The sequence below is a fragment of the Chionomys nivalis genome, chromosome 18 (genome assembly GCF_950005125.1).
Source record: "Chionomys nivalis chromosome 18, mChiNiv1.1, whole genome shotgun sequence".
Taxonomy (NCBI): Eukaryota; Metazoa; Chordata; class Mammalia; order Rodentia; family Cricetidae; genus Chionomys; species Chionomys nivalis.
The window spans coordinates 13,196,892-13,220,343 of NC_080103.1; the positions used below are offsets into that span (position 1 = coordinate 13,196,892).

At 42.0% G+C, this 23,452-nt stretch overlaps 1 pseudogene; it reads right to left on the bottom strand.

Moving 5' to 3' along the window:
- Positions 1–5,881: 5,881 nt before the first annotated feature.
- On the bottom strand, positions 5,882–12,723 carry LOC130889993 (3 beta-hydroxysteroid dehydrogenase/Delta 5-->4-isomerase type 1-like; annotated as a pseudogene).
- Positions 12,724–23,452: the final 10,729 nt, after the last annotated feature.

Here is a 23,452-nt window from a genome sequence, read left to right on the forward strand (position 1 = left end):
GCTGTGAACACCCTCAAGAAATTACTTTGCCCAACTGGTGACTGAGATGAACCTAGCACATTGGATACAGCATGAAAGACCTGATTAACAGCGCCCCCAATTAGCACAAAGCAGTATGGATAAATCTATGCCCATATTACCATATATTATTTATAAATGTTCTTTTACATTTAACGGGAGATATTATATAGATATGAATAATTTGCATTGGTATGAATCTTGCCTTATTAATATAAATTTTAGGTCAATTTTATTATATGTATTTCTCATTTTGATTAAGGTATTGTGTAGCTCATTTAAATATGTAACGTATAATTAAGAAATATAGCTTAATAGGTAATCATCTATAATAGTCAAGTTTGTAGTCACATTAGTTAGATTTTCTAGATGTGCATACATATATTTCAGATAGGCATGCTTCATATCTTTCAAAGACTACAGAGTATGGCATTTAAAATGTTTTAATAATGTAGGACTTTTCATGACAATGAGACGCATCTGCTCTTGGCAACACCAATCTACTTCCTGAGGATGATGAGCATCGAAGAGGCTCTTTATGGAGTTGGTTAGCCATTTGGGCAAGAAACTGCTCTTGCCTGGACTGTTGCATAAACTGGACATGAAGAACCCACAGAGAGATGACTGCTGAACTTGCCAAAAGGTAAGATGATCCTTTGGGGTTCCTGATTCATAAAAGAGTCTGTGAGACATCCTGCAGGAAACAGAAGAAAGCGATTGAACTGTCTTTGAAATTTCCTGCTTCCTGGAAAAGTCTGTTGGAAACTATGGGCCTGTAGGCTGAATATGGATGGTACAAAAGAATTTTGGGTAACTGTCCAGACAGTGAGATGTCTCTGTCATTTCTAGAGTTTTAGAAGTTGCTTACAATGCATTTCCTGTTTACTTAGGTAATATTATATTCTTCTGGAATCTTTGATGAAATTGAAGAATAGATAGATAGTTGTAGCTATAGTTTTCCTTTGTTATAATAAAAGATAAAATAGATATAAATATTGTAACTGTAATTCTTGCTTGATAACTGTTTTGTTATATGTAATTTTAATATGTTAAAGTTAAAGCCTTCTTTGTTTTTAAACAGAAGAGGGGATATGGTGTAGGAGTTCCTTCTGTTTATGTGTCACTTTCATTGGTTAATCAATAAAGAAACTGCTTGATCTGATAGGGCAGAACTTAGGTAGGTGGAGAAGACAGAACTGAATTCTGGGAGGAAGAAAGCAGAGAGTCACAGAGAGCCGTCATGGAGCCACCAGGTCAGACATGCTGAATCTTTCCCGGTAAGCCACGACCTTGTGGTGATATATACAGATTATTAGAAATAGTTTAAATCAATATGTGAGAGTTAGCCAATAAGGGGTTAGAGATAATGGGCCAGGCAGTGATTTTAACGAATACAGTTTCTGTGTGATTATTTTGGGTGTAAGATAGCTGGGCGGCTGGGAACAAAGGGCCACCCTCTTGCCATCAACAGAGCAACAATGTCCTGTTCTTTCGTTAGGTTGTGATGGCCTGTCTGGTAGGCTAGTGACCATCCTCAGGTGGGGCCTCTGGCTTTAGAGCCTGGCTGCCACACCATATAGAAATATGGGCCTACAACAGCTCAACAATTTCATTGGTAGATAATCATAATTTGTTATGTTATTGTCACACATGCAATTCATATGGTTTAAACTCTTTTTAAAACTATTTTATGGACTCTTTGAAATTTCATAGAGTGTATTTTGATCCTATCCACCTGCAACTCCCTCCCCTTAGCTTTTCCCAGATCCAATCCAACTCAATGTAAATAAAAATGTTTGCTGGTAAATGCATAAAACTAGAAACAAAATTGTTCTGAGTGAGGTAACACAGACCCCAAAAGATAAATATGGAACTTGTTTATACATTAGCTGTTAAATATTTGGTAAGCAGGCTATGATCCTATAACCACAGAGGTTAGGTATAGATCAGGAACTAGGGATGAGGGAAGGAGCTCCCTGGGAAGGGGAAATAGAATAGATAGTTATGGATGAGTGGGGATGGGTAGAGAAAGGGTTAATCAACTGCGGAGGGGAGGAAAGAGACAAGGGAAGGAATACTGGGCAGCATAGCTAAAACTAGAGTGCCATTTGAGGGGTTGTATGGAATTTTCTTAAAATATAACATACATAAAATAATTCTAAATTGGAATCACCACTAGCAGGAGACTCAAAACCCCAACTAGACATCTCTCACCACCAAATGAAACCACCAGACTGGAAATGGTTTACCTATAATCTAGTTTGGTTGTTGGCCACTGGAGCCCCATGGCAATCTATAAATAACCCTGGCTATTGGCAAGACTGTTGGTTGTTCTCCACAAACTGATGGTAAGGTCTTATTGCTGAAGATAGCACTTTCATAGCTCACTAAACATGGAGAGGTTGAGCTGGTGCCTGCATAGAGTCTTGGCCCTTACTGAATACTGTGTTAATACTGGAAAACACTCTGTACACTGCCAGAGGAAAAGGTTAAATATCAACCCATGTACAAATCCTGCTGCTGGCAGAAGTTTTTGTCCTGCATGCTGCTCCCAAGTAACCACTCAGAGGTTTAATATTAATTACAAATACTTGGTCAAAAGATCAGGCTTCTTACTAGCTAACTCTTACATTTAAATTAACCCATATTTCTATCTATGCTATTGTGGGAGTTTTATCCATTTAGCCAATAACTTTTGGGGCAACAAGCCCTAGGGTGTGGTCTTGTCTGCCTATGTGATAATTTATAGGTTGAGAGAAAGGGTATCTGGCTTTCTTGTTCTCACACTCTCTTGGGTGGTTGGAGCAGAGCAGGCTTGTTGTTGGTACTCTTCACCCCTGTGCAGCATGACTGTTCTAAGGAACTGGATCAGTGACGACATCTAACCCATTTAGTATCAGTGAGTGCTTACCCCTCTTTTATACCTAAATCCATTCTTGAGACCCTTTATCAGACTCTAGTTGATTCACATTATAGTATGCTTTTCCACATGACTTGGTAACTTTTCTCAGTACAGCATGTCCATCTTGCTTCTCTCTGCATCTGCTCACAACCCCAGACTCCATCCTTCCTCTTCTTATCTTCCTCTCTGTGTTAGTTTGTCCCATCAATCTCTTCCTGACCAGCTACTGACCAATCAGCTTTTCACTTACAATGAGAGCAATGCATATTTGCATTGTACGAAGATGGTTTCACAGCACACTGTACTCAACAGTGGAGGCCTGCTCTGTGAGATCGAACCCATGCCTGATATCACAGAAATGCCCAAGAACCTGAGGCTAGATAGGCCAGGGACCTAGGAGAAACCAAATATTCTTCTGTTAATGAAATGTGGCAATAAAATGAGTCCTAATGACGTCTGCTATGCTCATAGATCAGTACCTTGCTCAGCCATCATCAGGGAAGCTACATCCTGCAGTGGATGCAAATGAATACAGAGATCCACAGCTGCACATGAAATAGAAAGCGTGAGATACCTTGGAACATTCAATCCTAAATGGGTTGTTTTCAACAAGTCCCTCCCTTCATGACTCAGGGAACTATGCAGAAGAGGAGGTGGAAAGATGTTAAGAGCCAGATACAATGGAAGACATCAGGGAAACAAGGCTTCCTAGACACAGCAGGTCTCACACACATGCCAATTCATAGACACTATGCAGTAGCCACAGGGCTGCGCAGGTAGAAGCCTGATGGAGCATCGGTCCGAGAGTGGAAGTAGGCAGAGACCCCTTCCCTAAACCAGAAGTTACCTCCAATTAATAATGAATCACAGAGAAAATTTGATTTTTGGGGTCTCACTGCGTATACAAAGCACACTGAAGGGCAAGTCTCATGTCCACTGGTAGTTGGACAACACAAAACAAACTCAGTGGTGCTTTTGGAGTTGTTTTCTTTTTAAACTTCCCAGATCTTTTGTTTACATACTATGATTTCCAATTTTGTTTTCATTGGTTTTCTGTCTGTGTAAATGTGTTAATGAACAGGACCAAGAGGCAATCTTTGTGCTAGGTGAGACCCCTGTGTTGTCTGTGGTACTTAAAGACAGAAGAGACAATATCCAAGTTTAGAAGGTAGCATCTTTATCCCTACAAGATTGCCAACCACATACCTACTTTGGAATGACACTGTCTTTCTGAACTTGACAGGGTTTTTGGCTTTTGGTTCCAGTTAAGAATCATGTCATAAACCCCCAAAACCTATGTTTTTTCTTTCCTTTTAATGTATGTATGTATGTATGTATGTATGTATGTATGTGTTGTGTGTGTATGCATGCTGCACACATACTGCTTGAGTCAGTTTTCTCATTCTACCATGTAGGTCCCACGAACTGAATTAAGGTGATCAGGCTCATTGGCAAGTGAACGCTGCTGTCTAAATCTCGCCACATTTCAAACCTGCCTTTATTAGGTTCCTCTTTTCAGGAAAATTGCGATGGACAATATAGGAAGTGGCAAGAAGGGAAAGAGGCCAAGGAGAAAGGAGAGAAGATTGTGGATAGGGGAGGAAGCTGTGGATATGGAGGCAGAAGGAGAGAAAATTTGTCTCAGTGGAGGACAAATTTTTGTCTTCATTGGCTGTGAACTCATGATTTGTCCCGCTGTATAAATGGGAAGGTGAAAACTGAAGACTGGAAATATCCATACACATCAAGCTGTGTTCTAGAACTATGGGTGATAAGGATGCTGGAAATTGTTGCTAAGTTCTTCCCCATGAGGAGACATAAACAATGTTTTCTCCTGTCCTTAAGGTTCCAGTGACAAACCAAGACAAGATATGACCAACGTTCATCCTTTCATACCATTGAGTTTAATGGCCTTACTTTCTGTGCATAGGTGAGGTAGCTACTTACAGGATTGTGGATGTTCCCTGCAGAAGGCTACACTAGAGAGTCTGGACTTAACCAGGGTAATGTAACAACTTTTCTCATAACCAAAGAGACAGAGCTCTCCTCTCTCTAGTCCTATCTACCCTAGCCCTTCCCTGAGGCCACATGTAATTAGAGTAGAATTGCATACAGTAAGAGGTATGGAGTGACTGGACTCTTAGATGTGGGACCCATGATCCTTCCTGCCCCTTCTTCTGAAAAACCATGTCAATGGTTGACTAGTCCAACTGGGATGATCTGCATTTAGGCACAGTGGATCTTGCTAAGATGGCTGTTGTTTGGCGAAGAGGATAGCCCTGTACAGCCGAAATAGGGGTTGAGAACATCTCTGCTTCTCCATCCTCTGACTAGGATCATTTGTTAAGGCAAATGTGGCATCCCAGGTGTTCCTCAAGATTTCTCTTGATTCTGTAGAGTATCACATGTGGGACTGGGTAAGGGATGGAAGCCAGGAAACCTAAGGGGGTTCTATCAGGAAGCAGCAACCCATAATCCGGGACTGTGCTGTTCCTCTGACTAACTGGCATAGACTACAGGATTCAGAGGGAACATGAAGGCTTTCAAAACAGTTTCCCTGATGAACTATGTTGACTCTTTTCCAGCTAAAGTCAGCTAAGAACAGGAGCTGGTGATGTAGAAGGGTCTTTATCTCTCTGTTGTTTCATTGGTTGATTAATAAAGAAAACTTCTTGGCCTGATAGGTCAGAACATAGGTAGGCGGGGAAGACAGAACAGAATGTTGGGAGGAAGAAGGCAGTGAGGTAAGACGCCTCAGACAGACGCCATTCCCCTCCTCTCAGGTAAGATGCAATGGAGCCAGCTGCCAGGTCAGACATGTTGAATCTTTCCCGGTAAGACCCCACCTCGTGGTGCTACACAGATTATTAGAAATGGGTTAATCAAGATGTGAGAACTAGTCAATAAGAGGCTAGAACTAATGGGCCAAGCAGTGTTTAAATGAATACAATTTGTGTGTTGTTATATCGGGGCATACGCTAGGCAGGTGGCCGGGAGCTGAGTGGCAAGAAGTGGCCCGCTGCTCCTCACTACAAGCTGGTACAGCAGGGATAGAGGAGGGCTCAAACTGGAATCGAGGCAGAGGCCCCAGCCCTTGCTCAGAGTGTAATTTAAATCATCACAGCCTTGGTGAGGAATGTCATCTGAGACGTAGGAGAACTGTCCTTGAATGTTTGGTGACTTCTTGGTGGCCCCTGGCAAATGTGTGCTCAGGCTGCATAGCCCATGTACACTGGGTTGACTGTGGAGAATTTGACAGTAATGTCCAGAATAACATTATTTTTGAGGACCCTTATCATTGCCTCAGAAAGGAATGAGATTCCCTCCCCATAAATGTACATGGGTCTTAAGGAACAAGTATGCAAAGTGCCACCATCTTTAAGGGTGCACCAATCGGCTGCCAGCACTGCCTTCTCAGCCATCTTTTTGCTGTATGGGTATGGATAAGATCATTTATTTTCATGTTGTTCTTGCTCTTGGCCATTCAGGATGATCTTGTAGGAGTTGGGCCCTGCAATATCAACCGAGCTGGTGTAGATGAAGGCTGGCACACTAGCCTGGACACAGGCCTCCAACAGCTTCTGGGTACCTAAGCACAGACAACACATTCTCAGGGTTATGAAATCAACCAAAGAGTCCACATTATTCCTTTTCCTTTCCACCCTAATCCCAGCTCCCTGCTGCATTCTTTGCTGTTCCTGAATCAGCAGGGGCCTGGGCTCATGAGCAATAAAAAAGGAAATGGTGAAATGTGCTATCTGCTCATCATGGATTCTGGACTTCCAGCCTTTACAGGTCTCTCTCTCTCTTTCTCTTTCTCTCTCTCTTTTATTCTCTCTCTCTCTCTCTCTCTCTCTCTTTCTCTTTCTCTCTCTGATTGTGCACACACACATACACACACATACACAAACACAATTTCCTTTGTCAATACAGTTTAAAAAATGACAATTTGTCATTTTGTTATTGGGTAGCAATTTTTTTACTTTCCCTTTCTTTCTTTCTTTCTTTCTTTCTTTCTTTCTTTCTTTCTTTCTTTCTTTCTTTCTTTCTTTCTTTCTTCCTTCCTTCCTTCCTTTGATCATTCCTTCCTTCTTTCCTTTTTTTTCCGAGACAGAGTTTCTATTTGTAGGAGCCTGTCTGAAACTCACTGGGTAGACCAGGCTAACCTAGAACTCACAGACATCCGCCTGTCTCTGCCAACCGAGTGCTGGGATTTAGAGCATGCACCAAAACAACCAGGCAACAATTTTTTAATTACCAAAAAAAAAAAATGTAGTCTCTGGCAAGGACAGGTGAGAATGCTAAGGCTACAGTGCCACACACAGTATTATAGAGGTAATTGCCCAGTGAGATGGACATTATAATGCTGGAACTGTGGGGATGACAGAAATTGTCACAAGCACCATGCCTAGTGACCCGACAGAGGTCGCTGAGCTGTGTGGAGATATTACACTTTCTATGACTGAAGTATCCATCTCTTCTACCTTGTCTTCAACACTGGAGACTCCCTCTTCTGTGTTTTGTGCTCTGAGAGTTTAGTTTCACTTTCCAAGGTTTTCATTTCCAGTTTCATCTCTGTTTGGCTGTGCTTTAGCAACTCCATCTCAACTTTCATGTCTTGAGCTGTTTTCATCATGTCCTTGACTTTTCCTTTGTATTTTCATAGACTTTGATGATATTTTTTCATGTCCTGTTTAAGGTCCTTGAACATATTCATAACTGCTGCTTTGAAGTCCTTGTGTTTTCACGCTGGTGCCTAGGCCTCTGGGTTGTGATGACTGATGTGATTTTAGATGGTGATTTCGGGTCTTTGTTGTGGGGGTACTTTGTTGTTTGGTTTCTGTTGGCCTCTCTTGACTTTAGGAGAGGGTGTAGGCTGTGGGTTTCCTGGTAGACAGTGCTTCTGCAGGTTGGTGGGTGGCAAAGGGTAATAGAGGTGGGCTAGGTAAAATGCCTGAGGTGGCTCCATAAAAGACCCAAAGGGTTCCTGACTACATAAAGAGTTGGGGAGCTCAGGGTTTTGGAGGTTTGGTGAAAAGAGGGCCTTCTGCATTAGTTTGAACTAAGGCAATGAGTAATCTGAAGAGACAGGCTTGATGGGCTGGGGAACCCTGGGTCTGCAGTAAGAGCTGGAGTCTCTGATGAGTGGAGCTGAGGTGGGAGGTGGGGACCTGTGAGCAGGCTGTCACAGGTGAGAGGGTGAGAGGTGAGAGGGGACAGATCATAAATGAGGACAGAGTGGAGAGCGGGGTTCCCCCATGTGAGTCCCTGCCAGGTGTAGCTACTGGGGACCAGGTGGAAAGTTGGTGCTGACAGGAAGGAATGGGGCTAGGCTAGAAGTGGGGTGGGGCAGTGGAGTGAGAAGGTCCACAGGCAAGAGGAAGCATGGGTCTGCTACAATGTTTGGTACAGTCAGTCCCCAGAAAAGGAAGTAGGACAGATGGACAGGCTCCTGCAAGCAGGCTGCTACAGGGCTGTTGTGAGGATGGAGAGAATGTGATGGAGGGGAGGAAGGACAGTGGAAATCACCTAGCTGAGTCCACTGGAGTCTTAGGTTGAGAGTTTTTGTAGGCATAGTTTGCTGACACAGAGGGATGGGAGAAGGGAAGAAGGTGGGATTGCTGCAAGGTTCCAGCAGTCTCCAGGGAATGGAGGGTGTCAGGTTGGGATGGGAGCGCCCAGCAAGCCTATATCCACCTTTGAAAGTGGTATCTTTTACTTTTGGCAAACCTCTAAACTAGTAACAACAGTTAGAGTTATTGGATTTCCCCCTTTAATCTCCTTTGAGAATTAGCTCTCTTTGTCTCCTCTCTATCTCTCTTGAGACAGGGTTTTTATGTGTAGTTTTGGCTGTTCTCAAACTGGCTTTGTGGGCCAGGCTAGTCTTGAACTCAGAGATCTGCCTGAGATGCAATTGCAGGTACTAAGAATTGACTCCTAAATGATTACATTTCAGTTGAGTGAGCTGATTAAGAACCTCCTTCCCGAGGAGTTAAGTTTCTTCCACACTAGAAATGGGATATGTTATCTACTTTGAACACTGCTAGACCTATGGATGTCAGGGGTCAGAAGCCAGATACTTCTGGTAAGGGCCTTGTCCTGCATTACAAGAAGCTGCGGCCACCTCCTGCCAGGACCCCTTGCCAGCAGGAGCTGGACCAAGTCCTAAAACGCATCTCCACCATGCGCCTTCCGGATGATCAGGGGCCCCCTGGAGCACCTCTACTCCCTGCACATCCCCAACTGTGACAAGCACGGCCTGTACAACCTTAAACAGTGCAAGATGTCTCTGAATGGACAACGTGGGGAGTGCTGATGTGTGAACCCCAATACCGGGAAGCTGATCCAGGGAGCCCCCACCATTCGGGGAGACCCTGAGTGCCATCTCTTCTACAATGAGCAGCAGAAGGCCTGCGGGGCTCACGCCCAGAGGGTGCAGTAAAACCGCAGCTAGTCGGTGCCTGGCTCCCCTACCCCAAACACCGGCCGGGAACGGAGGGTGCTTGGGTTATGGGTAGGGAGGATTTCTCACTTTTGACACATGTATTTATATTTGGAAAGAGACCAACACTGAGCTCAGAAGCCTCCCAGCCCCCCTCCAGCTGCAAATAACCTGGGCCTCCATTCCTGCTTCTCGTGGCGGAGGGGAAGGGTGGCACTGGGGGTGCTGGGTACAGCCTTGGGAATGGGGAAAGAAATTTTTATTTTTGAACCCCCGTGTCTCTTTTACTTAAGATTAAAGGAAGGAAAAATAAAATAAAAAAAAAAGAAGAAATGCCAGCTAAAAACAAAGCATCTAAGGCCAGGAATTCATAAGTCAGAATAAGTCTCTGTGTTATTATTTGGGAGCTGGATGGTGATCCTCCAAATAAAAAGAGTAAAATGCCAAAATGACAAAAAACAAACAAACAAACAACACCCAGGACCAGATGGTTTCAGCTCAGAATTCTACAAGACTTTCAAAGAAGAACTAATGCCAATACCCCCTGAAATTATTCCACACAATAGAAACAGAAGGAACATTGCCAAACTCTTTTTATGAGGCTACAGTTACCTTGATACCCAAACCACAGAAAGACATTACTAAGAAAAAGAATTAGAGACCAATCTCATGAACATTGATGCAAAAATACTAAATAAAATACTGGCAAACTGAATTCAAGAACACATCAGAACCATCATCCAACATGACCATGTCAGCTTCATCTAACAGGTGCAGGGATGGTTCAACATATGAAAATCTGTCAATGTAAACCACCATATAAACAAGCTGAAAAGTAAAAACCACATGATCATCTCATTAGATGCTGAAAAGGCTTTTGACAAAATACAACATCCCTTCATGATAAAGGTCTTAGAGAGAGAAATGATACAAGGATCATACATAAACATAATAAAGGCAATATACAGCAAGCCAACAGCCAACATCAAACTAAATGGAGATAAACTCTCAGTGATTCCACTGAAATAAGGAAGAAGACAAGGTTGTCCACTCTCTCCATATCTATTCAATATAGTTCTTGAGGTCCTAGCTAGAGCAATAAGACACCAAAAGGAAATCAAGGGGATACAAATTGGAAAAGAAGAAGTCAAACTCTCACTGTTTTCTGATGATATGATAGTTTACATAAGCAATCTCAAAAATTCTATCAAGGAACTTCTACAACTCATAAACACTTTAAGTAATGTAGCAGAATACACAATGAACACCAAAAAATCAGTAGCCCTCCTGTACACAGGTGATAAAAGGGCTGGGGAAGAAATCAGAGATTCAACACCCTTCACAATAACCACAAATAGCATAAAATATCTCAGAGTAACCTGAACCAAACAAGTAGAAGACTTGTATGACAAGAACTTTAAATCTTTGAAGAAAGAAATTGAAGAAGACATCAGAAAGTGGAATGATCTCCCATGCTCTTGGGTAGGCAGAAGTAACATAGTAAAAATGATAATCTTACCAAAAGCAATCTACAGATTAAACGCAATGCCCATCAAAATTTCAGCAAAATTCTTCAAAGACCTTGAAAGAACAATACTCAACTTCATATGGAAAAACAAAAAACAAAACAAAACAAAACAACAACAACAACAAAAAAACAAGATAGCCAAAACAATCTTGTACAATAAAAGAACTTCTGGAAGCATCACAATCCCTGACTTCAAACTGTACTACAGGGTTACAGTACTGAAAACAGCCTAGTATTGGCATAAGAACAGACAGAAGAACCAATGGAATAGAAAACCAGATATCAATCCACACATCTTTGAACACCTGATTTTTTTTTACAAAGAAGCAAAAAATATCAAATGGTTTTAACAAGTGGTGCTGGCATAACTGGATATCAACATGTAGAAGAATGAAAATAGATCCATATCTATCACTATGCACAAAACTCAAGTCCAAATGGATCAAAGACCTCAACATAAAGCCAGCCACATTGAACCTTATAGGAGTGAAAGTGGGAAATACTCTTGAATGCATTGGCACAGGAGATTACTTCCTAAATATAACCCCATCAGCACAGACAATGAGAGAAACAATTAATAAATGGGACCTCCTGCCGGGCGGTGGTGGTACACGACTTTAATCCCAGCACTCGGGAGGCATAGGCAGGCGGATCTCTGTGAGTTCGAGGCCAGTCTGGTCTACAAGAGCTAGCTCCAGGACAGGAACCAAAAGCTACAGAGAAACCCTGTCTTGAAAATCAAAAAAAAAAAAAAAAATGGGACCTCCTGTGACCGAAAAGTTCCTGTAAAGCAAAGGACATGGTCAAAAAGACAGAACTACAGCCTACAGAATGGGGAAAGATCTTCACTAATCCCACAGCAGACAGAGGTCTGATCTCCAAAATATACAACAAATTCAAGAAATTGGTCACCAAAAGAGCACATAAAACAATAAAAAAGTAGAGTATAGACCTAATCAGAGAACTCTCAACAGAGAAATCTAAAATGGCTGAAAGACACTTCAGGAAATGTTTAACATCCTTAGTCATCAGAGAAATGAAAATCAAAACAACTCTGAGATTCTATCTTACACCTGTAAGAATGGGCAAGATCAAAATCACTGATGACAACTTATGCTGGAGAGGATGTGGGCTAAAGGGAAAACTCCTGCATTGCAAGTTGGTACAGCTCCTTTGGATATCAGTATGGTGATTTCTCAGAAAATTAGGAAACAGCCTTCCTCAAGACCCAGTAGTACCAATTTTGGGTATATATACAAAGGATGCTTAATTGTGTCACAAGGACATGTGCTCAGCTATTGTCATAGCCTGAACCTGGAAACAACCTAAATGCTCCTTGACTGAAAAATGGATAAGGAAAATGTGGTACATTTACACAATGGAGTCTACACAGCAGAAAAAAATAACAACTTGAAATAACAGGTGTAGGGCCCGGGTCTGCCCTTGTTTCTGGGTGCATCTGCAAGGACAGTTTCTGGTCAGCTAACTAAGCATCCTGTTTGTTCCTGTGTTCTTCCTGCCCTGCCTGGTGATTAGTCAATTAGGCATTGACTCCTTTGTTGGTATGGTAATTTTCCACCTGCCTGGGTGGGGGGGGGGGTGTCCTTGTGCAGCAATTAGATACTTAAAGACTTCCTCAAGTCTGAATAAACGGCATTTGGCTGATCTCCTTTCGAATGACCCTGGTCTCTGTGTGTTCAATCTCCAGGCCCTTGCCAGACTCGCTTAAGGTACAGTGGTGCCCAAACTGTACTGAGGGTGTAACACAGAATCGGGTGTTACAATTGGAGGCACCGCTGGGATGATCATTGGCAACTGCAGTCGGAGACCCATCTGCGAGATTGGGAAGTAGGAGTCCCTGAGAGGTCGCCCTCAGGAAGGCTGGCCAGCAGGTAAGAAATTGAGTGGTGAGGGTGAATTGGTTATGGGTGCAAGTAATTCTGTTCCAGTGTTAAAGGGCCGGTTAACAAGCCAGTTGTTAGCTCTTTTGGAGAATAAAGGCACCGGTATTAAAGTTGAGACAGCACAAGAGATCATTAAGACGGTTTTAGAGTTTAGTCCCTAGTTCCTGCATGCTCCTGATTGGGAGCAGGTGAAGGCTGGTCTTCAAAATGCACTGAAAGAGCAAGGGCAGAGGAATTCCCCATGGCGATATTTTCACTATGGCGCTTGGTCAGAGATGCTCTTCTCAGTGATGATGTAAAAGTGAAAGCGCAATTAGAGAGTTTGAACAAAACCCTTGAGGAGATTCAGGAAGTAGAATCTGTGAGTTCTATTAAGAGTTTTGAGTAACAGGAAATATTAGAAGGGATATAGAAGAAGAAAAAGAAATTTTAGAAAAGGAGATCGCTCTGATAAAAAAGAAGCTAGAATAAAAGGAAAGTAAGAAAGCAAACGGAGGGGGCTGGAGAGATGGCTCAGAGGTTAAAAGCATTGCCTGCTCTTCCAAAGGTCCTGAGTTCAATTCCCAGCAACCACATGGTGGCTCACAACCATCTGTAATGGGGTCTGGTGCCCTCTGCTGGCCTGCAAGCATACACACAGACAGAATATTGTATACATAATAAATAAATAAATAAATATTTATTGTATACATAATAAATAAATAAATATTTTAAAAAAAAAAGAAAAAGAAAGCAAACGGAGATGTCTCCATGAGACCTCCACCACAATATCTTTGTACTACTGCTTCTGCTCCTATAGACTTAGAGGTGGAAATTCGAGAGATCCAGAACAGGTTAAATAATCTGAATAGAGAGAGGCAGATTTATCCTGTTGTGGAAAATATTGATCAGCAAGGACAGAGGGTCAGGCAGCATGACCCCCTGGCCTTTAAGGATATTAAGAGGTTAAAAGAAGCAGTTGTGGACTATGGAGCTCATGCTCCTTTCACTGTAGCTTTATTGGAATCCTTTGCAGAACTCAACCTTACACCCAGTGACTGGATGCAGCTTTGCAGGGCTTGTCTTTCAGGGGGAGATTATTTGTTATGGAGAGGTGAAATGCAGGAAAATTGCAAAAAGACCGCAGGGAAAAATGCCAAAGCAGGTTTCCCCCAGCATAACCTTGACATGTTAATTGGTGAAGGACAATATGCTGGTTTAGCAGCACAGATTGCTTATGATCCTGTGATTTATGCTCAGATAGCTACAGCAACCATTAAAGCTTGGAAAACTTTACCTAACAAAGGATCATGAGAACAGCTTTCTAAAACCCTTCAAGGATCTTCAGAGCCTTATTCTGAGTTTATTGACCGCCTTCTACAGGTGGGAAGTCACATTTTTGGGGATGTGGATTCAGCTATGCCAGTTATTAAACATTTAGCCTATGAAAATGCTAATAAGTTCTGTCAGGAGATTTTATGCCCCCATAGAGATGGAGATTTAAATGACTTTATCCGATTATGCAGAGACATTGATGGCACTCACGTGATGGGCCAGGTAATTGTTTCTGCCCTTAAGGAAGGTCAAGGTGGAGCTAGGCCAAGGAATTGTTTTCAATGCGGAAGGTCAGGACACCTCAAAAGGAACTGCCCTGCTGGTAAAGGGGCAGTTAATCAGCCTAGAGGAAATCCAGGTGTTTGCCCAAAATGCCAAAAGGGGGTTCACTGGGCTAACGACTGTCACTCTAAGATGGACAGTCGAGGAAATCTCATCCCCAGGTCAAAAAATGGGGGGAGGGTCCTTCCCCGGGCCCCCAAAACACAAGTGTACGGGGCCGTGAGCCGAGCAGTGGCTCCCATCAGATTCATTCCTTAAAGAAATGCCTCACTGTCAACGACCTTGTACCAGGCACCTCAGGAAGTGCAGGACTAGACCTTTGTACCTCTGCCCGGGCAGTATTGACCCCACAAATGGGTGTGAAGGCCTTGGGGACTGGAGTATTTGGACCTATTCCAGAGGGTTCAGTAGGTATAGTTTTGGGTAAGAAGTAGTTCTGTGCTCAAAGGAATTAAAATTTTACTAGGAATTATAGACTGTGATTATACTGGAGAAATAAAAATTATGATTGAAGCTGGTATGGGAGTCCTTGTCATCCCTCAAGGAGCGAGAATAGCTCAATTAGTGCTTTTGCCCATGTTTCATGCTAGTAATCCATTCTTTTTTTTTTTTTATTCTTTTTTAATTAAAATTTCCAACTGCTCCCCGTTTCCCATTTCCCTCCCCTCCTCCCACACATTGCCCCCTCCCCCCACTCCCCTCCCCCATCCCCACTCCTCTTTTCCTCCCCCCAGTCCATTCCCCCTCCCTCTCCATACTGAAGAGCAGTCCAAATTCCCTGCCCTACAGGAAGACCAAGGTCCTCCCACTTCCATCCAGGCCCAGGAAGGTGAGCATCAAAACAGGCTAAGCTCCCACAAAGCCAGTTCATGTATTAGGATCGAAACCTAGTGCCATTGTCCTTGGCTTCTCATCAGCCTTCATTGTCCGCCATGTTCAGAGAGTCCAGTTTCAACCCATGCTTATTCAGTCCCAGTCCAGCTGGCCTTGAAGAGCTCCCAATAGATCAGTTCCACTGTCACAGTGGGTGGGTGCACGCCTCGTGGTCCTGATTTCCTTGCTCATGTTCTCCCTCCTTTTGCTCCTCATTTGGACCTTAAGAGCTCAGACCGTTGCTCCAATTTGGGTCTCTGTCTCTCTCTCGATCTATCGCCAGTTGAAAGTTCCTGTGCCATTCTCCTTGGCCTCTCGTCAGCTCTCATTGTCCGCCACATTCCGAGAGTCCGGTTTTATCCCATGTTTTTTTTCAGTAGCAGTCCAGCTGACCTTGGTGAGCTCCCAATAGATCGGCCCCACTGTCTCAGTGGTTGGGTGCACCCCTCATGGTCCTGACTTCCTTGTTCATGTTCTCTCTCCTTCTGCTCCTCATTATAACCTTGGGAGCTCAGACCGGTGCTCCAGTGTGGGTCTCTGGCTCTATCTCCATCCATCGCTAGATGAAGGTTCTATGGCGATATGCAAGATATTCATCAGTATGATTATAGGATAGGTTCATTTCAGGTTCCCTATCCTCAGGTGCCCCAATGAACTAACTGGGGACATTGCCCTGGGCATCTGGTAGCCATTCCAAGTTCAAGTCTCTTGCCACCCCTTAGGTGGCTCCCTTACCTAAGGTATGAGTTTCCCTGCTCCCCTATCCAACCTTCCTTTATCCCCAATCACCCCAATTCCCCCAGTTCCCCTCATCCTCTCCTTCACACTTTTCTCTCCCCATCACCCCTCATCCCCATCCCACCCCACCCCCAAGATTCCAATTTTTTGCCCATCAGTCATGTCTATTTCCCATAGCTGGGAGGATATCTATATGTTTTTCCTTGGGTTTACCCTCTTGTTTAGCTTCTTTAGGATCACAAATTATAGACTCAGTGGCCCCTATCCATGGCTAGAAACCAATTATGAGTGAGTACATCCCATGTTCTTCTTTTTGGGTCTGGGTTACCTCACTAAGGATCGTATTTTCTATTTCCATCCATTTGCATGCAAAATTCGAGAAGTCATTGTTTTTTACCGCAGAGTAGTACTCTAATGTGTATATATTCCACACTTTCTTCATCCATTCTTCCATTGAAGGGCATCTAGGTTGCTTCCAGGTTCTGGCTATTACAAATAATGCTGCTATGAACATAGTTGGACAAATGCTTTTGTCATATGATAGGGCATCTCTTGGGTATATTCCCAAGAGTGGTATTGCTGGGTCCAGGGGTAGGTTGATCCCAATTTTTCTGAGAAACCGCCACACTGATTTCCAAAGTGGTTGCACAAGTTTGCAGTCCCACCAGCAATGGATGAGGGTACCCCTTTCTCCACAACCTCTCCAGCAAAGGCTATCCTTGGTGTTTTTGATTTTAGCCATTCTGACAGGTGTAAGATGATATCTCAAAGTTGTTTTGATTTGCATTTCTCTGATCGCTAAGGAGGTTGAGCATGACCTTAAGTATCTTTTGGCCATTTTAACTTCTTCTGTTGAGAATTCTCTGTTCAGTTCAGTGCCCCATTTTTTAATTGGGTTAATTATCCTTTTAAAGTCTAGTTTCTTGAGTTCTTTATATATTTTGGAGATCAGACCTTTGTCTGTTGCGGGGTTGGTGAAGATCTTCTCCCAGTCAGTAGGCTGCCTTTTTGTCTTAATGACAGTGTCCTTTGCTTTACAGAAGCTTCTCAGTTTCAGGAGGTCCCATTTATTCAATGTTGCCCTTAATGTCTGTGCTGCTGGGGTTATACATAGGAAGCGATCTCCAGTGCCCATATGTTGTAGGGTACTTCCCATTTTCTCTTCTATCAGGTTCAGTGTGTTCAGATTGATATTGAGGTCTTTGATCCATTTGGACTTGAGTTTTGTGCATGGTGATAGATATGGGTCTACTTTCATTCTTCTACAGGTTGACATCCAATTGTGCCAGCACCATTTGTTGAAGATGCTTTCTTTCTTCCATTGTATACTTTTAGCTCCTTTATCAAAAATCAGTTGTTCATAGGTTTGTGGGTTAAAATCCGGGTCTTCTATACGATTCCATTGGTCGACTTCTCTGTTTTTATGCCAGTACCACGCTGTTTTCATTACTGTAGCTCTGTAATAGAGTTTGAAGTCAGGGATGGTAATGCCTCCAGAAGTTCCTTTATTGTATAAGATTGTTTTGGCTATCCTGGGTTTTTTGTTTCTCCATATAAAGTTGATTATTGTCCTTTCAAGATCTGTGAAGAATTTTGATGGGATTTTAATGGGGATTGCATTGAATCTATAAATTGCCCTTGGTAGAATTGCCATTTTTACTATGTTGATTCTCCCAATCCAAGAGCAAGGGAGATCCTTCCATTTTCTGGTATCCTCTTCAATTTCTTTCTTCAATGCCTTAAAGTTCTTGTCAAATAGATCTTTCACTTCCTTGGTTAGAGTTACCCCAAGATATTTTATGCTGTTTGTGGCTATCGTGAAAGGTGATGATTCTCTTATTTCTCTCTCTGCTTCCAGATCCTTTGTGTATAAGAGGGCGACTGATTTTTTGGAGTTGATCTTGTATCCTGCCACATTACTAAAGGCGTTTATCAGCTGTAGGAGTTCTTTGGAGGAGTTTTTGGGGTCGCTCATGTACACTATCATATCATCTGCAAATAATGCAAGTTTAACTTCTTCCTTTCCAATTTGAATCCCCTTTATCCCCTTATGTTGTCTTATTGTTATTGCTAAAACTTCGAGAACTATATTGAAGAGGTATGGAGAGAGTGGACAGCCTTGGCGTGTTCCTGATTTTAGTGGAATGGCTTTAAGTTTCTCTCCATTTAAATTGATATTAGCTGTCGGCTTGCTGTATATAGCTTTAATTATATTTAGGTATGACCCTTGTATCCCTAATCTCTCCAAGACTTTTATCATAAAGGGATGTTGAATTTTGTCAAATGCTTTTTCAGCATCTAATGAAACGATCATATGGTTTTTTTCTTTCAGTTTATTTATATGATGGATTACATTGATAGATTTGCGTATGTTAAACCAGCCCTGCATCTCTGGTATGAAGCCTACTTGATCATAATGGATAATTTTTCTAATGTGTTCTTGGATTCGGTTTGCCAGAATTTTGTTGAGGATTTTTGCATCGATGTTCATGAGTGAGATTGGCCTGTAATTCTCTTTCTTGGTTGGGTCTTTGTGTGGTTTTGGTATCAGAGTTACTGTAGCTTCATAAAAGGAATTTGGCAATGACTCTTCTGTTTCTATATTGTGAAATACATTAAGGAGAATAGGTATTAGGTCTTCTTGGAAGTTCTGGTAGAATTCCGCATTGAAACCATCTGGTCCTGGACTTTTTTTGGAAGGGAGGTGTTGTAATATGAGCGGCGGGGCTGCTTCTCCGGCACCCGGCCGCCCACATGGCTAGCTTATGCCCTGAAATAATTACATGGAAACTGTATTCTTTTAAACACTGCCTGGCCCATTAGTTCCTGCCTCTTATTGGCTAGCTCTTACATATTGATCTAACCCATTTCTAATATTCTGTGTAGTACCACGAGCTGGCTTACCAGGAAAGATCTTAACCTGCGTCTGTCTGGAGTGGGAGAATCATGGCGACTCCCGACTCGGCTTCTTTCTCCCAGCATTCTCTTCTGTTTACTCCACCCACCTAAGGGTTGGCTATCAAATGGGCTAAGGCAGTTTTCTTTATTAGTTAACCAATGAAAGCAACAGATAAGATACAAGAACCACCTCCATCATTTCCCCTTTTTTCTGTTTAAACAAAAAAGAAAGGCTTTCACTTTAACATAGTAAGATTACATATAGCAAAACAGTTATCAAGCAAGAATTACAGTTATAATATTTATATCTATTTTATCTTTTATCATAATTAAGGAAAACTATAAATAACCATTCTTTAACTCCATCAAAGACTCCAGAAGGATATAATATTACCTAAGCAAACAAGAAATAAGAAAACTCTAGAAATGACAGAGACATCTTGCTGCCTGGACAGTCACCAAAGTTCTTTTGTTCCGTTGGGGCATCCATCTTTAGCCTACAGGCCCATAGTTTTCAGCAGACATTTTCATGAATCAGGAAAATTCCAAAGACAGTTTAGTCACTTTCTGTTGTGTCCTGTAGAATGTCTCGTAGACTCTTTCATGAACCAGGAACCCCAAAAGACTATCTCACCTTTAGGCAAGTTTAGCAGTCCTCTTTCTGCAGGTTCTCTGTGTCCAGTTTATGCAACAGTCCAGGCAAGAGCAGTTTCTTGCCCAAATGGCTATCAAACTCCTTAAGGAGCCTCTTTGATGCCCATCTTCCTCTTGAAGTAGATTGGTGCTGCCAGGAGCAGACGTGTCTCATTGTCATGAAAAGCCCTAAGTTATTAAAACATTTAAATGCCATATTCTGTAGTCTTTGAAAGATATGAAGAATGCCTATCTAGCTGAAATATATCTATGCACATCTAGAAAATCTAACTAACATGACTAAAAGCTTGACAATTATCTATGATTATCCATTAGCAACCTATATTTCCTAATTATACATTACATTTTTAAATGAACTACACAATCACAATACCTTAATCAAGATTAGAAATACATATACATATAACAAAATTGACCTTCAAATCCACACCAATGTAAATTATTTATATCTATATTATATCCCCCTTTAAATGTAAAAGAACATTTATAAACCATATTTGGGAACAACGTGGAGTTCATTAGCACGTTGGGTGCCACTCTGTTGTAATAGGAGCGGCGGGGCTGCTTCTCCGGCACCCGGCCGCCCACATGGCTAGCTTATGCCCTGAAATAATTACACGGAAACTGTATTCTTTTAAACACTGCCTGGCCCATTAGTTCCTGCCTCTTATTGGCTAGCTCTTACATATTGATCTAACCCATTTCTAATATTCTGTGTAGTACCACGAGCTGGCTTACCAGGAAAGATCTTAACCTGCGTCTGTCTGGAGTGGGAGAATCATGGCGACTCCCGACTCGGCTTCTTTCTCCCAGCATTCTCTTCTGTTTACTCCACCCACCTAAGGGTTGGCTATCAAATGGGCTAAGGCAGTTTTCTTTATTAGTTAACCAATAAAAGCAACAGATAAGATACAAAAACCACCTCCATCAGGGAGGTTTTTGATAACAGCTTCTAATTCTTCACGACTAACAGGTCTATTTAGGTTGTTCACCTGGTCCTGGTTTAACTTTGGTAAATGGTATTTATCTAAAAAAGCGTCCATTTCTTTTACATTTTCCAGTTTTGTGGCACACAGCCTTTTGTAGTAAGATCTAATGATTCTCTGAATTTCCTCTGTGTCTGTGGTTATGTCTCCCTTTTCATTTCTGATCTTATTAATTTGCAAATTCTCTCTCTGCCGTTTGATTAGTTTGGATAGGGGTTTATCAATCTTGTTGATTTTCTCCAGGAACCAGCTTTTTGATTCATTGATTCTTTCAATTGTTTTCTGTGTTTCTATTTTGTTGATTTCAGCCCTCAGTTTGATTATTTCCAGTCTTCTACCCCTTCTAGGTGAGTCTGCTTCTTTTTTTTCTAGAGCTTTCAGGTGGGCTGTTAAGTCTCCAATGTGTGCTTTCTCTGTTTTCTTTAAGTGGGCAGTTAGTGCTATGAACTTTCCTCTCAGAACTGCTTTCATAGTGTCCCATAGGTTTGAGTATGTTTTTTCTTTATTTTCATTGTCTTCAAGGAAGAGTTTAATTTCTTTCTTTATTTCTTCCTTAATCCAGGTATGGTTCAGTAGTTGACTATTCAGTTTCCATGAGTTTGTAGGCTTTCTGGGGGTAGCATTGTTGCTGAATTCTAGCTTTAATCCATGGTGATCTGATAAGATACAGGTGGTTATTAATATTTTTTTGTAACTGTGGATGTTTGCTTTGTTACCGAGTATGTGGTCGATTTTTGAGAAGGTTCCATGAGCTGCAGAGAAGAAGGTATATTCTTTCCTATTTGGGTGGAATATTCTATAGATGTCTGTTAAGTCCATTTGATTCATTACCTCCATTAATTCTCTTATTTCTCTGTTAGGTTTCTGTCTACTTGACCTGTCCATTGGTGAGAGAGGAGTATTAAAGTCTCCTACTATTAATGTGTGCAGTTTGATGGCTGCCTTGAGTTTTAACAATGTTTCTTTTACGTACGTGGGTGCTTTTATATTAGGGGCATAGATATTCAGGATTGAGACTTCATCCTGATGAATTGTTCCTGTTATGAGTAGAAAATGTCCCTCTCCATCTCTCCTGATTGATTTAAGTTTGAAGTCAACTTTGTTAGAAATTAGTATGGCCACCCCTGCTTGTTTCTTAGGTCCATTTACTTGAAAAGCCTTATCCCAACCCTTTACTCTGAGTAAGTGCCTGTCTTTGTGGTTGAGGTGTGTTTCTTGTAAACAGCAGAATGTTGGATCCTGTTTTCGTATCCAATCTCTTAGTCTGTGCCTTTTTATAGGAGAGTTGAGTCCATTGACATTAAGTGATATTAATGACCAGTGGTTGTTAACTCCGGTCATTTTTTAAGTTGTAAATTTTGTGTGTTCCCCTTCTTTGTGTTGCGCTGGTGAAGGGTCTCTAGTTGTCTGAGATATTGTGGTCATTGTTGGACTCCTTGGTTAGTGATTTTCCTTCTATTACTTTCTGTATGGCTGGATTTGTGGCTACGTATTGTTTAAATTTGTTTTTATCCTGGAAAATTTTGTTTTCTCCATTTATAGTGAATGAAAGCTTGGCTGGGTATAGTAGTCTGGGCTTGCATCCATGGTCTCTTAGTTTCTGCAGTACATCTATCCAGGACCTTCTGGCTTTCATGGTTTCCATAGAGAAGTCAGGTGTAAGTCTGATAGGTTTACCTTTATAAGTAACTTGGCCTTTTTCCTTTGCTGCTCTTAGTATTCTTTCTTTATTCTGTATGCTTTGTGTTTTGATTATTATATGGCGAGAGGATTTTTTTTTTTTGATCCAGCCTATTCGGTGTTCTGTATGCTTCTTGAACCTTCATAGGTATATCTTTCTTTAGGTTGGGAAAGTTTTCTTCTATAATTTTATTAAATATATTTTCTGGACCGTTGAGCTGCGCTTCTTCTCCTTCTTCTATTCCTATTATTCTTAGGTTTGGTCTTTTTATTGTGTCCCATATTTCCTGAATGTTTTGTGATGAGAATTTGTTGGCCTTGCTGTTTTCTTTGATCAGCGTGTTTATTTTCTCTATGGTATCTTCAGAATCTGAGATTCTTTCTTCTATCTCTTGTATTCTGTTGGTTATGCTTGCTTCTGTAGTCTCTATTCGTTTACCTAGATTTTCCCTGTCCAGCTGGCCTTCTGTTTGTGTTTTCTTCTTTGCCTCCATTTCAGTTTTTAAGTCTTGAACTGTTTCCATTATCTGTTTGATTGTTTTTCCTTGGTTTCCTAGGGTATCATTCACTGATTTACTCAATTCTTCAAACTTTCTGTTATACTTCTCATCCATTTCTATAAGGGCATTTTTTACATGTTGTTTAAGGGCGTCAATCACTTTCATAAAGTCAATTTTATCTACTTCTTCATGATTAAGGTGTTCATGTCCACCTGTTGGGAGGTCGCTGGGTTCTGGTGGTTTCATATAGTTTTTCAGATTGTTAGGTGAATTCTTGCATTGGCGCCTGCCCATCTCTTTCTCCGAATGCTCCCCTCTGGATGTTCTTTTACCGGATCAGGTCTCCTTGCCTACTGATGTACCTTCCCAGTGATGGCTCCTGCAGTGCTAGCTCTCCTGTTGTTCTAGTGATGTCTCTCCTTGCTTGTTGCAGACAGGCCAGTGGAACAAAGGAAGTCTCGCCTGCCTACTTGCCTTGAGGATTTGCCCCCAGCGCCAGACAGACTGAGCTGGATGGTGTTATGTGCCCAAAGAGGAAAGGGGACAGAAGGGAAGAAGGGTTCTGGATGCAAGCTGGGTGGGACAAGAAGAGAGAGGCAGTATGGGGGGGTAGAGCCCCTGCAGGGAGCCCGGGGAGTATAGGGAGGGGGATGAGGAACTTCAGAGTTCCCTGTCCAGTCACAAACTCACCGCACTGGTGTCTCTCCTGGTGCCGAGATCAGATCTCCATGCA